The sequence below is a fragment of the Palaemon carinicauda genome, chromosome 17 (genome assembly GCF_036898095.1).
Source record: "Palaemon carinicauda isolate YSFRI2023 chromosome 17, ASM3689809v2, whole genome shotgun sequence".
Lineage (NCBI taxonomy): Eukaryota > Metazoa > Arthropoda > Malacostraca > Decapoda > Palaemonidae > Palaemon > Palaemon carinicauda.
In genome coordinates this window covers 114,594,335-114,611,433 of record NC_090741.1, presented here as the reverse complement: position 1 = coordinate 114,611,433, position 17,099 = coordinate 114,594,335, and the positions used below count along the sequence as shown (strand labels likewise).

The window sequence follows — 17,099 nt, the reverse complement described above, 5'->3', positions numbered from 1 at the left end:
TTATTACACTGATTTATCAATAGCAATATATTTTTCCATAATATATATGGCAATAGCAATAATCCCCTGTTTAACTATCAATAAACAAGACAACTGAAAGATAACTTAGAAACTAAACAAACAGACAATGAGGTACGCTTAGAAATCAATCGGGTTTTGGTTTTTCGTATAAATAAAAAAGATACTGAAATGTGATTGGTTTAGATCAAGTTGACTTAATCTAAACCAATCACATTTCAATACTAATTTCTAAGCGTACTTTATTGTCTGCTTGTTTAGTTTCTAAGTTCTCTTACATTTGTCTTGTTTAATGATAGTTAAACATGCCTCTTTTCATACATTAATTAAGTTGAAGAAATAAAATTAATATATATTTTCTTTTTATTTATGCTAGCACGACCTGATGACCAGGAATTAGTGGCAATGTTAGATTTTCTATAGATATGAAAATGACTTACATATAAAAGACTAAGAACAACTAAAAGATGTAATAAGGAAATGCAGGTTGTTTGGATTACCTGTAATTGTCTAGTGATTATGGGAAATTTTTTTTCCGCTTAAAAAGGGAAATTGAGAGTATTTAGAGTTTTAAAACATGAGATATTTCCATTATAATGAAAAATGTGTTGGCACAGATGAGCTCAAAATATATTGGAATTAATTTTACTGGTTGAGATAAAAAATAAAGAAACGAAAACGGTACAAAGAAATGTATACATAAATTTATAAGTAGTTTGAAGCTTCGTTGAAACTACAAAAGCAGTAAAATCATTCCATCTTCCATTTACTTGATACATTAAATCCACGATATTTTTCTTTTTTAATTAACCTCACCCTTTTGACATTATATGATAAAAAAGTAAAAAAGAAAAAAAAATCAGGAAACTTGATCTTTTAATTTTTTTCATGCTTTCCTATTCATGTTTGTCGTTGTAATAATCAATGGAATATTGTTGTTGACAGTAAGGGAATTCTTCTGATTAGAAATGACAAAGAATAAAAGGATTCATTTTTGTATGAAATAATTTCCATCAAAGAGAAAAAAACTTTGTAACGCTCTCTTGAGAATTATCAAGTTTGGTTTCATACCGGATGAAATGTTTTCAAAGAGATGTGAACGTGAAATTTTTCACATATTTGTAAAATATGACAAGAAGCGAGAGTAAATATATCAGCTCTGTCATTCAACCAAGTGATTATCTGGAATTAAAAAAAAAAGCGTTTGATTGTTGTGATACAACAGTGGCTGCCTCATTTGTTACCCGGAAGAGCTAAGTCATTTGAAGCGACCACACAAGAGCATTCCTTCGTCATTAAACAAACTTGGTTAAGAGTCCTCCAAATCACTCCTTGAGGGGGACCTCTAAACAGGAAGGTGCGCCCACTTCCGGAAGCAGCAGGGATCGAGTGACAGCAGGATTAACAAGAGAGAGAGAGAGAGAGAGAGAGAGAGAGAGAGAGAGAGAGAGAGAGAGAGAGAGAGAGAGAAGATGAATGACATGTGGTCACACACATGCATAAGACAAACAGATGAAACGTATATCTTTATTTCAAAATCCCAGTTTTGTGAGAATTGTAAAAAATATATATTTCATTAAACTTCTCATTTGCTTACAGTTTGCTTTGTAGTGTACACTTTAGACAAAATTCCCTTCATACCCACATTCCTTGCATTCTCACGCACTCACCTCTAATTCCAACCATCTCTTTTTAAGGATTTAGGAATGATGCTTTCTTCATTTAACTTCTTTAATTCTTACCATTCATTTTAGGCCAGTTCCTTATAGTCGTCTCTATTTTAATCAGTCATGCTTCCCTCACTTTCCATTGCCTCACTTCTCACAAATCACTGCAGTAAATATACTTTGACCAAGTCCTCTGAGTCAAGAAGGGACTACTTAAACCATTTCAAGATAATTATAGTAAAAACTTCACTTCCTTCCTGAAATGAATAAAACTGAAGGAAATTAATAGTTTACAATAATTACCATATTGAATGAAATAACTTTTACTTTATAAGGTTATTCAAGGTCTTGTAATGACACCATAATATAAATGTTACCTTTGATACTCTAAGATATTTTTACACAATAGAATAATCTGAGGACGTTTTTATTTAATGGCTAACTTATCAGTGGCTACCTAATTAACCAAGGATCATAAGTAGGTACGTAATCAACCAATGACTACTTAGTAGGCATTTAATCAACAAATGACACTACCTAGTAGGTAGCTAATTGGATATTTGGTGTTTAGTATTTATCTAATTTACCAATGACTTCTTAATGGGCTGGCCAGCTAATGCCGTTTTTGATGGACCGGACTTTGATATTCGTACCACTTAATAAGGTGACTTGGGACATCTCCCAACTGCATAGAGTTTTTTTGCCTCTGACCTTCGGTTTTGCGACGCGAGGGCGATTTATCCTGAAAATTAGTGTTTATCAATCAAGCGACCAATGACTGTTTAGTAAGCAGTTGATTAACCAGTAACTGTGTTAGAGGCATCTGAAAAAATAATGGCTTCTTTGTAGTTTCCTATTTGAAAAATAAACACTTAATAGGTAACTAATCAACCAATGTCTGTTTAATAGGTAACTAATTGATTAATGACTATCTAGTAAGGATATAATCAGACAATGAGCACCTACTAGGCAGCCAATAAACAAATAATTGTTCAGTGAATGGTTAATTAACCAATGCCTGCTCAGTAGGTAATCAGTAGCTGTATACAAGGTAGGTAATCGGCCAATGAAGCTAATAGACCAAGGAGAGATTAAGAGGTAGCTAACTGACCAATAACTGCGTAGGAGGTAGCGAATCGACAAATGGATACTTTATTGATATACAATCAATCACTGACTGTTTAAAAAATAAATTATTGACTATTTAGGTGGTGACTAACTGACCAATAATTGTTTGTTTGGTGGCTGCATGACCAAGAAATACTTAGTAGGTAATCAGTAAAGCAATGACTGTTGGGAAGTACTAAGAGACCAATGACTGTTTGGGAGATGAATAATCGGCCATTGACTGCTTCGACAGTAGCTAATCAAACAATAGCTGCTTAGTTGGTATACAATCAACCAATATGTATGTAGATAATAGACCAAATTACAGTTCAGGAGGTAACATATTAATTAATGTTGGTAACTAAGAAAGGGGTAGCTTCTGAGCGGAGTTATAAACAAACAATGATTGCTATTCAACTAGTCATTATTTAAGAGGTAACTAATCAAACAATAACACTTCAGTCGCTAACTATTCGACATACGAAGAATTCGGACGTAGGTAATGAACCTATGACTGTATAGCAGGTAACTTACCAACCAACGACAGTTTCGGAGTTGGACGTAGCTAATGGCCGAATGAATTATTTGTAAGTAGTCATTCAACAAATGCGAACATCAGCAATTATAAAAGCAGTGATCTCCCCCTCCAAGGGACTTCAAGGCATTCAATTAATATCATACATTTGAATAAAATTAATTTAGGCAATCTGCAAAGTTCCTCGAGAGTTGCTGAGGGGTCGAGGGATTAAGATTAACTTATATTAAAGAGAGAGACTCATTGCTGATGGATTATGGCCAGTAGCCAGATGCAGCCTGATCTCTTAGGCTAAGCATTCGTCATATAAAATATGTTGATAATTCAAGTTGTATTGAATATATTACTCACAGTAAAAAGTATTATGTACCTCAAAGTAATTCTCATTGGTCAAAGTTCAATAATAGAATCATAGCTTCGAATTCATCATAGAACAAAACTTTTACACAAGAATATCTCGTATCTGTATCATATATATATATATATATATATATATATATATATATATATATATATATATATATATATATATATATATATATATATATATATATATATACATATATATATATATATATATATATATATAAATGTATATATATATATATATATATATATATATATATATATATATATATATATATATATATATATATGTATATATGTTTGTGTGTATATATATATATATATATATATATATATATATATATATATATATATATATATATATATATATATATAAATGTGTTTATATATATATATATATATATATATATATATATATATATATATATATATATATATATATATTCATAGATACTTAATAAAGATGTTAATGACTATTACGAAGGCACCATTAGTGTAAACCTGATTATTAAAGAGGTTGATAATAACTTGGCAACTTTGTCAGTAAAAGACGATGAGTATTCCATTCTCGTTTTTCCTTTCCTGGAACCGATATTTTATGGAGCCGTTAATAATCTAAAACCTTTAAATTCTCTAGAGCAATGATGTACTGTTAATTGTTCCATGTCTAAACGCGGTATTCTATTTCATAGAGATAAAAACAAATGCTACAATAAATTTAAGTAGAAGCTGAGCTGTAATTATTATGAAAAGCTTTCAAATCTATTTCAAGAAATTCATCTTAAACGATGATATAAGTAAACGGCAAAATATAAAATTCAATTCTATGTAAATCATCTGACTCAAACACAAATCATACATTATGTTGCAGCATCTTCGAAATGAAATCCGTAAGTGCTGGCTCAGTTGCTGAGTCACACTTGTAATATTAGCTCAATGACAGACTTATTTGCTTAGATATTTATTATCTACCCTAAAGAATCTTGGCTGACACAGGAATTATATATATATAAAAAAAAACTTTTAGAAATATTCAGGATGACAATAAAATAAACAATAACATGTAATATTCAGTCAAGAATATCAGATCTCCATTTAAACACTTTTGTTTCATTTATGCGTTTCATTTACACGAGAGAGTTCAAGCTAATCTCAGTTATAAACAAAAGTTTCTTTTTCTGTATTATTCTTCGTTATCTTATAGATCTCCGGCTTGTTACCTAAATAGACTTGCCTGTCCGTCTAAATCTCTGTCCATACGTATTTCTTATGTATTTTGTGTCCTTTATCAAGCCTCCCAAATGAGCAGCTTCTGTTTTGTGGTCAAAACCTCAGAAAGAATTCTTTAGTGAGGCTTCCAAAAGAATTCTTCTAATTGAAATAAGATGTTAAAACCCTTGCCTTGCTTTCTCTTCCAGATTCTCTGTACAATTTAATTAGTTTTGTTGGTCAGCAAAATTAAAATGTTTATTGTTTACCTTTTCATATATCTCTCGCTTGACAAAATTTTTATGTCTTAGCAAGCGAGAAAAAAGGTCAGAAATATTTTGTATGCTGAAAGTATTTGTCAGAGAGAGAGAGAGAGAGAGAGAGAGAGAGAGAGAGAGAGAGAGAGAGAGAGAGAGAGAGAGAGAGAGAGAGAGAGAGAGAGAGAGAAGTATGAAGCAAACTGAAAATTATGTATTAATAAATCAGAATCTATCATATTGTCAGAGCCATAAGCTTACATTTTGAATGATATTTCTACCGGGATTTTAATCAACTGAAATTTTCACATTTCAATTTAATGACATCTTTTTGAAAGTTATGTTAAAATTAAGTTGATTTCATTCTTCTTTCAGCTACAGAAATTTAAACTCTAAGTCTCCTTTATTTCAATAAAATTGTAGACAATTACTTCTATATATTTTTCACTAATTTCTAATAAGTAGGATAATAACAATTGTTATTTTCCATTTTCTTTCGGAAAAAGGAACGACATTGATATTACTCTTTTTTTTTCAGATTAGAGAATAAAATTATCTGTTTTAGTAATTTAAATCGATATTGTATTTTCTGTGAGAAAAGTTATTGAATGTAAAGTCATTTCACTTCTATTGGTAAAGGATCATGAAGAATTGAGAGATCAATTCAATGTTCGGCTGAAGTTAATATTTCAGTAAAAGGAATTAAATCTTGAATCCTCCTTTGTTACATAAAGAATAACTGACTTGAATAAACCTTTTTAAGAATGGAGGCGAGGGCCAGGAGGGGGGGGAGGGGGGCGTGTTGTGAAAGCATACGAAAGTGGCTTCCTTAACAAGAGGCTTGATTTATGGGGAGGTGAAGGGGCTCTTTGGAGTGTTTGAGCTCGTTTATATGTGTGCTTGAGGGAGAGAGAGAGAGAGAGAGAGAGAGAGAGAGAGAGAGAGAGAGAGAGAGAGAGAGAGAGAGAGAGAGAGAGAGCTGAACTTACATATACAGAACTCTTTCGCCAACAGAATTTATATATATGCTAAGATTGTCAACAAATTGAAAAAAGAAAACTATAAGGTTAACAGGATAAATTTTATTAAAAGAAAAGTATGAATATAAGAGATGTCAAAAGTCTGAGGTAAAATATCAACAAATTTCCTTGAACTTTATTAACTTCATTTACTCAAAATCACAGGGAAATATTCAAAGTTTACTACATACGCAAAAAGATTAGGGGATCACGAAGGTTATCAGAGTATATAACTAAAGTGGAGAAAGAGCATTAACCTGCAAAACATGGTATGATCAAAATCTCCGAAAAAAATATGCTGTTCTTTTGAAAACTTTCAGACAACATTATTTTTTCCAACTAAAGCTTCTTCCACTACGGAAAAATAGTCGACAAAGATAAACAATCCGGGGGAAAGTGATTCTTCCCTCCCAAAGTTCTAATTTTTTAGTTCTTGTTCTACTACTAGTTCTAGTTCTAGTTCGAGAGAGAGAGAGAGAGAGAGAGAGAGAGAGAGAGAGAGAGAGAGAGAGAGAGAGAGAGGGAGAGATGAAAACTTCGGGGTAAAATTTGGAAAAGAAACACCGAACTGATTATTCTTAAAATACAATGAGAGATCTTAACAGTTTTGAAAAATCCACGGACAATTAATCGGAACTCGTGCGTAATTCTTTTCGTTACGTAAAAATTTTCTGTAAGAAACTATATAAACATTAACATTGGAACTTGTTACAATGAATTACCTTCAATCCTCGTCCTGTTAACAAAGACCCTGCTTTCCCTTGTACTTCCGCCGACATCTTGTGATCTAACAAGAAGGAAAGACAAACATTCTTTAGTAGAAGTCGAAGAGAACTATAAAAAAATGACTTTTCTTCCGAGATCTTTTTTTTTTTTATAGTTAGAAAACCTTTGGAGATATTTTTTTGAAAAAGACTCATCTCCATCATATCCGGAAAAAAAAAATTGAAAGGTAAATCTTAGAGAAAACTCCCTCAATTAGGAATGATTATTTTGAAGTGAATTTGATTAGTAAAATAAGTAAAATTTACTGAGCAGATTAAGTAAAATTTAATTAGTAAAATATAGAAAAAGTTTTGTTAAATTTCTAGGGATATCAATGTACCTCCATTATTATTATTATTATTATTATTATTATTATTATTATTATTATTATTATTATTATTATTATTATTATTATTATTATTATTATTATTATTGTATGGATGATTTACTCATTGGAAAGTGATAAATAGGATTATGGATTTTCCATGTATGAGTAGAAAAAATTGTATTGATAATGTTATAAGCAAAACAGATAATTCTCGAGAACCGAAGATTATGCAATAAGGGAATAACAGCTTCTGTTTCTCCCCATAACATAGAGAGAGAGAGAGAGAGAGAGAGAGAGAGAGAGAGAGAGAGAGAGAGAGAGAGAGAGAGAGAGAGACGTGAGGACATGGATGGTGGTACCTAAAGGGAAATTAAGAGAGATGAATAGGAATCTCGGAGTGAAACTTGACAAAGATGTATGATAATGTTTTAACAATGGAAATATAAAAGCTTTAGAAGACGTAAGTGAGGAACGATCGGAATTCAGAAGTATATTTCGATTAGAAAATAATCACACAAGTACAGTAGTGCGACATTTAATTACCTCCTTGTATATAGTAGCTTCTCCAGTATCATAAGATCGAAGAGGGTGGAAAAAGGTTTTCTCTTCCAGGAATATGTTTCGCATCATAAAAATACTTCCAGGGATGGAATTTTCTGGAAAAAAAATCGTCTAAATCATATAAACATCTAAGAATTAAGAAAAAAAGAAAACCCAAAATAAAAAGGGTGTTCTTAAGAAAACGTTCCTTAATTAGGACGGATTATTATGAATTGACAAAATTTTTGAGTGAACATTTTGAAAAAAAGTTGTGAATGTCTTTCTCTCCTTTGGAGATAACAATTATATTATTATTATTGTTATTTTCATTATTATTACATACAAAGAAAAGTCAACGATAAAAAGGATTAAAAAATCTCACTTAAGAAACGAAAATATTGATCTATTCTATAACTAAAGAACATGGAATAACTTCTTCATGAGAGAGAGAGAGAGAGAGAGAGAGAGAGAGAGAGAGAGAGAGAGAGAGAGAGAGAGAGAGAGAGAGAGAGGGACAAGTTTTCAGGGCACTTAGGTTACTTCATAATTCCTTCAATGGGGTTGAATGTTACTTTAGGGAACGTAATGAGCAGTTATCTTAATTCTATATATCTATTGAATTGGCCTATAGTAAAGGGCGTTTAATGAATTCAATATAATGTGTTTTTTAACGTCATTTGATGTGATTTAATGAATATACATTGCAAAATTAATATTTTATAACCTTATGGAACATTGATTACATATCACAATGTGATGTATTTCTGATAGTTTCTGTATGAAACGTAGTAATTTGTCATTTTAACGGTTTTTATTGTTCAACATTACAGTACTTTGAAGAAATTTCCCCATTGTAATGTATTTATAACGTTGTTTAGTGCCATTAATTAATTAAGAAAATTCCATGATTTTTATAGTTGAGTTATATAAATCTCAAGTTTTTTGGGGGCCGCAAATATGTAAGTATTAAAGTGAATAAGGAAGTATTGAATAATAAGAAAATATTCCAGTGAATCTCACATGATGGGTTTTTGTGAAGAAAATCATAAGTGAGATTTGCCTTCTTTCAACTTAAAAAGCTCGCAATTGATTCATTCCATGAATTATGTTCGAATTTGTTGAATATTCTTCATTCCTGTCTCACCCTAAACGGTCTGTTGAAGCTTATGAAGTTTGATAACATGTTCTCTGAGTTCATAGAAATATCAAGTGATAAAAGGAAATACTTTATGGGAGTACAGGACTCTGGCAGCTAAGTGGGGTGAGTAAGAGAAAGATAGATTGTAGAGGGATGGTCGCAGCAAGAGCAAACTCAAAATTACCAAAGTCTTATGTATATATGAATAAGAGTTATTGGATTAAAGAGGAATATTTATGGAGAGATTTATTCATGAAAAAAAAATCTATATCTATCTCTCTATCTATCTATCTATCTATCTATCTATCTATCTATCTATATATATATATATATATATATATATATATATATATATATATATATATATATATATATATATATATATATATATATATATATATATATATATATATATATATATATATATATATATATATATATATATACATATATATGTGTGTGTATGTGTGTGTTACGCTCATTATTGAAAATTGCCGATTATTGAAAATCGGCAATAGAAATGCCTATTATTGAGAATGAGCAAGCGATTTGCCGATTATGTAAAATGAGCAATTTTTCTTGCCTAGTACTTAAAATCAGCAGGGTTTCAATACTCGGCAAGACCATTTTGCCGAATATTGATAAATCGACTACTATACCATCTGTAATTAATGGGTGAAGAAATTTTGTGAATAGAATATATGTTGACAGTATTTTTTACTTTTAATGTTTTATCCTATTCTAATCTCTTTTGTTAATGGCAGTTTGGTCATTTATAAGTAAGTTTTAGTAGCCTAATGCCTTACTATCACCGACAATTGTTATCAACTTGTAAATAGGAGTGAAGGTGTGAAGTGAAACATATGGTACTCATGATAATTCTCTCGACAAATACGTAGATTAGTTACGGAATTCTTCCCTTTCTTTACAAAAGTTCTTGGTGAATATCGAATAATCCTCATGGCTTCAGCGATGGAAGTAAAAGAAAATTTCAAGGCAAAGTTACGGACCACCGTTGAAGGAAAGAACACAAGACTGTCCTCGCTTGAAAAAGTGAAAGATATTATATCAAGGTTATCAAAGGATCTAGAAAGTAATGCTATCACCACTATTAATTATAACTATTGTTCAAGATATGCAAAACGGAATGTTTGATAAAGAAAAGGACAGATGAGGTAGAACATTATAAATACGTAGCAGCGTTTGAGGAAGTGTATGGTGCAATAGAAAAGGCACATAAAGATGTTGGTCATGATGGCGAGAAGAAAACTTTATTTGAAGTTAAAAAGAAATGGTCTAACATAACTATGGAATATTGTAACCTGTTTTTTAACTTTTGGGTAGAGTGCCATTTAAAAAAAGAGTCGGAAGCAACCAAAAGGGCTTGTCGTGAAACCAATCGGGGTACCAAATTGATCTAATAAATTTTCAGTCACTTCCTGACGGTGATCATAAATACATCCTAACTTATGTTAATCATTTTATCAAATTTTCTGTGTTAAGCCCCCTTAAATCTAAAAGAGCAGAAGAGGTAGCTCAGACACTTCTACCAGTGTTTTTAACATTCGGTGCTCTCGCAGTACTGCAAAGTGACAACGGTAGGGAATTTGTGAATTCTGTGATATCCGAATTATCAACACTTTGGCCACAATTGCAGCTAGTGACAGGTCGGCCAAGGAATTCCCAAAGCCAAAGAGCAGTGGAGCGACTCAATGGTGTAATCCACGATAAATTGAAGATATGGATGCGAGAGAATAATTCCAAGAAATGGAGTATTGGCTTGAAATTTGTTCAGTGGCAAGTAAATATCTCGAAGCATGAGACAACGAAACATACAGCATTTAAGGGCACCTTTGGAAAAGAACCGTCAGTTGGTTTTTCTTCAACAAATCTTCCTGAAACAGTTTTGGATGGCATATGCTGCGAAGAAGATCTTGACAAGGTAAATATTAAATAATCTATCAAAAAAGATAAACTGATAATGCACTTTGAAACTGAATTTTTCATACACTATTCTAATGGAGTGCACTTAATCTTCTTCCTTCTCATTTCTCCAAAAATCATAAGTTGAAAGACCTAATTTACTGTGTTAATAGGTCTTTACATATTTTGTAAGTATCCATTTCCTAAAGCTTCAGGTTTTTTGAAAGCATAGTAATACTAAAATTCTTTAAGTCATATGCCTAGTTACAATCAGAAAAGTATGATATGAGCTAACGACCTATTATTTTCAGTTCTTCAGCGAGGACGGTAATTATGGCGAAAGGGAAGACGACGAGAGTAGGAAAACAGAACTGCAACTTGAAGATGAAGAGGTTCCAGAGCAACCTGAAAGTGAAAAGGGTTTGAAGGGTATTGAAGAAAGGGTTAATGCCATCGAAGCTATACGGGAAAAGGTCGACATTAGTTAGGCTCAATCCGCATCAAAGATGATTCGTAGGGGTATGAGGATGCAGGAATCACTGCAGGTAGAAGACAACGCTACTCTAAGAATTCCAGACGTTGATCGGGATCCTTCAGACCCTAAAAACTTACTAGTAGATGTGCTCTCCAATGGAAAATGACGTATCATTTAGGGTGCAAAGAAGGCTCCTCAAATTCTTGCTTTAATAGAGCTGATTTAGATAAAATTGGTGAAAAACTACTTAAAGTGGCTGATGGACCAGACATCCACGTTACTCTCAGAGCTGCGGTAACTTGATCAACTGGTGGCCAAGGTTACCAGAAATGTAACTGCAAATTAGATTGTATTTCTCTAAGATGTAGCTGTTATGTTAAAGTAGGTTATTTAATTGTTTATAAATAAATTCGGTCTTCGGCAGGAGTAAATGTTAACTGCCTTTTTCATAAGAGTTCGGTGATAACCTTCGCTCCTCCTCCGTCGTTAATTAGTGAATTGCCATTAACTCTTTTGTTTATTTTTTCTTTTCGAGTGTTTGGTGTTTAGTGAGAGCCGTGGACGAGACTACTGCTGCCTGGAATGTTCAGTTCGGACCGTACCTTGAGCACAGACGTGTATACTAATTCAGCAGCCCTTGGTAGACGCCATTGATTCCTTCATAAGGAATAGTTTCCTTTGGAGGATTATTTCGCTGGTGTCATTGAGCCACCCGCGGTAAATTGTACACTTCTTTGGATCACGGACCACGTATGCAAGGGTTTTGTCACCTGCGATAGCCACCTCGCTCGTTACGTCCTGCAAGTGTATGTGTCACTTGCGACTTTCACTTGGCGTTATTTTCCCCGCCTGAGGATCCTGCGGTAAGACGGTGCCGTCGCTCCGTCCCGGCACTGTTGGAGGTACTATTGCCGTGATCAAAGAGCGTCATCATATGTGTTACGCTGCTCGTCTTTGGACCAAGGGTCCGTGAGGAGGAAAGTAGGGAGTCATTACCCAGGTAAAGTTACGATATTTTTATTATCGTTACGGATATGCTCAGCCCGTTTTCCTGGTGTTAATGATACTCCCTCTGATGCTGATGAACGTTCGTCCCCTATCTGTCATCTAATCCATGTATGGATAAGTACGGTTATAAGTATTTCCACGGATAGGTAATACAGTGTTGAGATATGTACATGTATCTATAAATTATGACTCTCAGCATAATTCTTTTATGTGAATGTATAAGTATTTATGCCTTTAATTTAATGTGGTATGTGTATTTGTATGCTGTCTCGTGTTAAGTTTTATAATTGGGTATTTGGTTTAGCCTTTAATGTTTGTGTGTGTAGGTAGGTAATTTTAAGGTTTTTCTGCCTTTTCACTTCTCCTGTCTTCCTTATTCCTATCTGTTTAGTAATAGGGTAGTGGTTTGTTGATATTTGTGGGCCCGGCTTAATATATGAGCCATACTTTTGATCTGTTTAGTTTTTCTATGTTAGGGTTAAGATTATTAGATATAGGTCAACCTTGTGTATATAGAGGACTCTGTATATTAGTCCTCCAGGACATTTTTGTTTACTCATTGTTGTTTGTCTTAGGAGCTTTTTGTTACTCCTGGTGCAAGGTTGAATTCATTTAAGTGTATTGTAATAAATATTGTTAGATTTTTCCAGTGTTTTTGTTCTGTCTTCCCTCAGTTCACCGTGTTACATAAATAATGTACTGCCTACGATTTCTTTAAAAAATCAAAGTTTAAAGAACCAGAACTACGGCCTACACAGGTCGTAACAAGTGGCGACCGTGACAGGATCGTACGCAGGTGTACTCAGTGTTTGGGGGAGCAGTTCAGCTCTGGAGGGATTTGACAGTATTTATTGTTGATATTTGATTTTTGGTTTAGTTGCTTTCCTTCCCCATAGGATATTATTTTTATTAAAATGAAGGACTTTACTTTTGACCCGTCAGAATTCTTGGGTTCGGCTGACTGTTTGAAATATTTAGGAGTTTTGACAAGGGCTTATTTGGTACAGTGTGCCCGGTGGTTGGAGATCCCTCATAATTCCTCTGACACTCGGGCCAATTTGTTAAAACTGGTTAAGGAAAAAGCGTCCCAAGATTTGGCTGAGGGTAATGAGGTAGCTAGCGGTCTAGCCAGTGATTTTGAGAGTGGCACTGATTTTGGATCGGACCAAGAAGGATCCATAGTCGATGATGTGAGCAAAAATCCTGGTTTGTCCCTGTTCGCTGATTCCCTTGCAGTAAAGGTTATGTATGAAGGTCCGGCCAATTTTCCTACTCCGGCCAGGACTGTTAAAAATGTTAATATTTCAACTGACCCCTTTTTAGCTGAGGAGGCTGTTCCCAACCATGTAACACCTTCTGCTCATGTAATGGGGCAGGAGGAGTTCCATGTAATTTGTAAGAGAATTGAGTTATTGAAGCTGCAGTTTGAGGAGGACGAGAGGGCCCGGAAACATGAGATTGAGTTGCTCAAGCTTAAGCTTGAGTTGGCCAAGGTGCAAGGGTCCCCTAACCATGTTAGTTCTCCCTATAGCTCATCATCAGACAAATTTAATATTTCGGGTGCACTAAAGTTAATTCCAGTTTTTGATGAGGGGAGCGTACCAGAATTTTTTAAAGCTTTTGAGAGGGTTGCCACCCGGTTGTCTTGGCCCACAAAAATGTGGACGGTACTCATACAGTGTAGATTGACGGGCAAGGCACTGCGGGTGTATAATGCATTGGAAGAGGGCCTTGCCAGAGATTATGACAAAGTAAAGGCTTTGGTTCTCAGGGCCTATGATTTGGTCCCTGAGGCCTATCGCCAGAGATTCCGAACCACTGGCAAGCCCAATTCCATGTCTTATGTTGAGTACGCTCGTCTCAAGGAGGAGCAGTTTGACAACTGGCTGAAAAGTCGTCAAATTGCTTCCTTCTCTTCCTTGAGGGAACTGATGGTACTGGAGGAGTTTAAGAAGGTGTGTAGTAAAGAATTGAGGGTTCATCTGGAGGACACTAAAATTTTTACTTTGTCCAAGGCGGCTCAGGTAGCTGATGAGTTTGTCCTGACCCATCGGGCTGGGTCAGGTAACTTCTTGTCCTCATACCCTAATAATAATAGTAATTTGTCTTCTAAGTCGAATAATCCCTTTAAAAACCAATCTAGTATCCCAGATAGTAGTATGAGTAATCATGATGGTAGTGGCTGCAGAAAGGACTTGAGTGGTGGGCACACTCTGGTTTTTTCTAACCGTGGCAATTCGGGTAAAACTAATCAAGTTAGAGGTAATTGCTTTTGGTGCAATAAGCCAGGGCATCGACAAGCTGAATGTAGAGCCAGGAGCCGTTACCTCCAAAAGAATCAAAATAAGAGTCAAAATAATGTTAATCAGCCTACGCCAATCTCGCTAATTTCAAATAATTCTATTTCAGAGTAAGAATGGTAAAACTGTTGATCCCCAGGTTAGTAGTGAACCAGATGTAGGTAAAGTAAAACCGGTATTGTGTGAGTCCACTGGTAATTTATGACCATTTAACAAATATGTCTACCCAGGAAAATTGAAATCTGAGACCTCTACACTTTATGTTAAGTTCTTGAGGGACACAGGATCCGCTAGATCTTTGGTGTTGGCAGGGTCCTTGTCTAACTTAGTTCCCTATACTGGAGAATACGTGGTCCTGTGAGGATTTCCCGATACGGTGGTATCTGCTCCCTTAGTAAGGGTGGAGCTGTCCTTCCCAGGGTATCATAAGGTTACTGAGCTGGCGGTAGTTGAGAGCCTGCCGATACCAGGAATAGACGGAATCCTTGGGAATGATATGTTGAGTGCAGAGGGGCAGGAATTATTTCCTATTGTTTCGGTCACGGCTTGCCCTGTGGCAATAACTACTCGAGCCTCTGCTAAGCGTGCAGCGGAAGCTGATAATGATGATGACCTAAATTTAAGTAATTTAGAAGTAGAGGTAGAGAAGCCCGGGCTAGTAGAAGGTAGTAGTAGTGGCAGTAGTTCTAGTTTTGGAATTTTTAAATTATTGAAATCTGATTGTGACCGTCTCTCTTTCATACAGGCCCAAAAAGATGAATTTTCATTCGAGTTAGGTAATACTGACGATTTGACCAGGCCCAGGTTTGTGGTTTTGAAAGGATTGTTGTATAGGGTCAGTCGTCCCCCAACTCATCAGCTAAGTGTGACTTCTTGTTTAAGACAAATTGTCGTACCTACCAAGTTTAGTGAGGCTGTGTTAAGCCTTGCACATGAGGACTCCTTTTCTGGCCACTTAGGATTAAGTAAAACTTTTTGTAGGTTGAGTAAATGTTTTTGGTGGCCAGGAATGAAGTCTTCGGTGAAGAAATTTGTAAGAACTTGTGAAGTGTGTCAGGTGATGGGTAAACCAAATCAACCTATTCCCAAGGCTCCTCTTAACCCAATTCCTTCAATTGGAGAACCCTTTGCAGAATTGGTAATTGATGTGGTAGGGCCTCTGCCTAGGACGAAGTTAGGGTTTACGCATCTCCTGACCATAATGGATAGAGCATCACGTTTTCCTGAGGCCTTTCCAATGAAGAAAATAACCTCAAAAGCTGTGTTTGACAAATTAGTGGAGTTTTTCTCCAGGTATGAACTGCCTTGTAAAATTCAGTCAGATTGCGGCTCGAATTTTACAAGCAGGGTATTTAAGAGTAAGTGTGCTGAACTGGCCATTCAGCACATTACCAGTGTACCCTACCATCCTGAGAATCAGGGTGTGGTGGAAAGATTTCACCAGACCCTTAAGTGTATATTGAAAAAATATTGTTATGAGCAAGGAGAGGATTGGGATAAAGGGCTTCCCTTTGCTCTCTTTGCCATAAGGAATTTTCCCAATTCTTCTACTGGCGTTGCTCCCTTTGAATTAATATTTGGGCACAAGGTTCGAGGACCTTTGGAAATTTTCCATGAATTGCTCGAAGCAAATCAGAGAGGAGAGCATACGGTGGGAGAAGTTGTTAGTGAACTTAAGTCCAAGTTAGCCGTAGGTTGAAAGTATGCCAAAGATAATTTGTCTGCTTCCCAAGCTACGATGAAAACCAAATTTGATCAGAAGTGTAAGGTACGTTCATTTGAGTCAGGGGACTCGGTATTAGCTTTAAGCACAGACCCAGACAACTTCCTTGAACCCAGGTACAAGGGCCCCTGGAAGGTGTTGAGAAAGTTGTCTGAGGTCAATTATGTATTTTAAGCCCCTGGAACTCGACGTAAATGTAAAATTTTCCACATAAACAGGTTGAAATCTTACTCTAATGATAGACGGGATCATTTAGCCATTGTTTTTGAGCCAGTTATGAGTGTGGTTGCACCTGTTGAGGAAAACCTGGAAGATGTTTTGGACCATGTGCCTTCAGATGCTCTAGGTAATAACTTGCAAAATTTAGGTGTATTAAAAGAGGGGTTAGAGCATCTGGAGGCCCCTCAGAAACAATATATACTAAGCCTAATTATGGAATTTTCTGACTTATTTCAGGACTCTCCAGGAAGGACGAGGTTGCTCCAGCATGATGTTGATGTTGGGGATGCTTCTCCGGTTAAGCAAAGCCCGTATCGCCTTAGTCCAGAGAAGCGTGCCATTGTGGAAGACGAAATTAAATACATGCTGGAGCACAATCTCATTCAACCATCAGTAAGTCCATGGAGTTCCCCTATAGTCTTGGTGAAGAAGCCTGATGGTAAATATCGTAAGTGTGTTGACTATAGGAGGGTAAACTCGGTTACTAAAAATGATTCCTTTC

General features: G+C 35.1%; 1 pseudogene; it reads left to right on the top strand.

Annotated features, from left to right (window-relative positions):
* The first annotated feature begins 4,574 nt into the window (after positions 1-4,574).
* Positions 4,575-16,869, top strand: LOC137656543 (KRAB-A domain-containing protein 2-like; annotated as a pseudogene).
* The last annotated feature ends 230 nt before the right edge of the window (positions 16,870-17,099 follow it).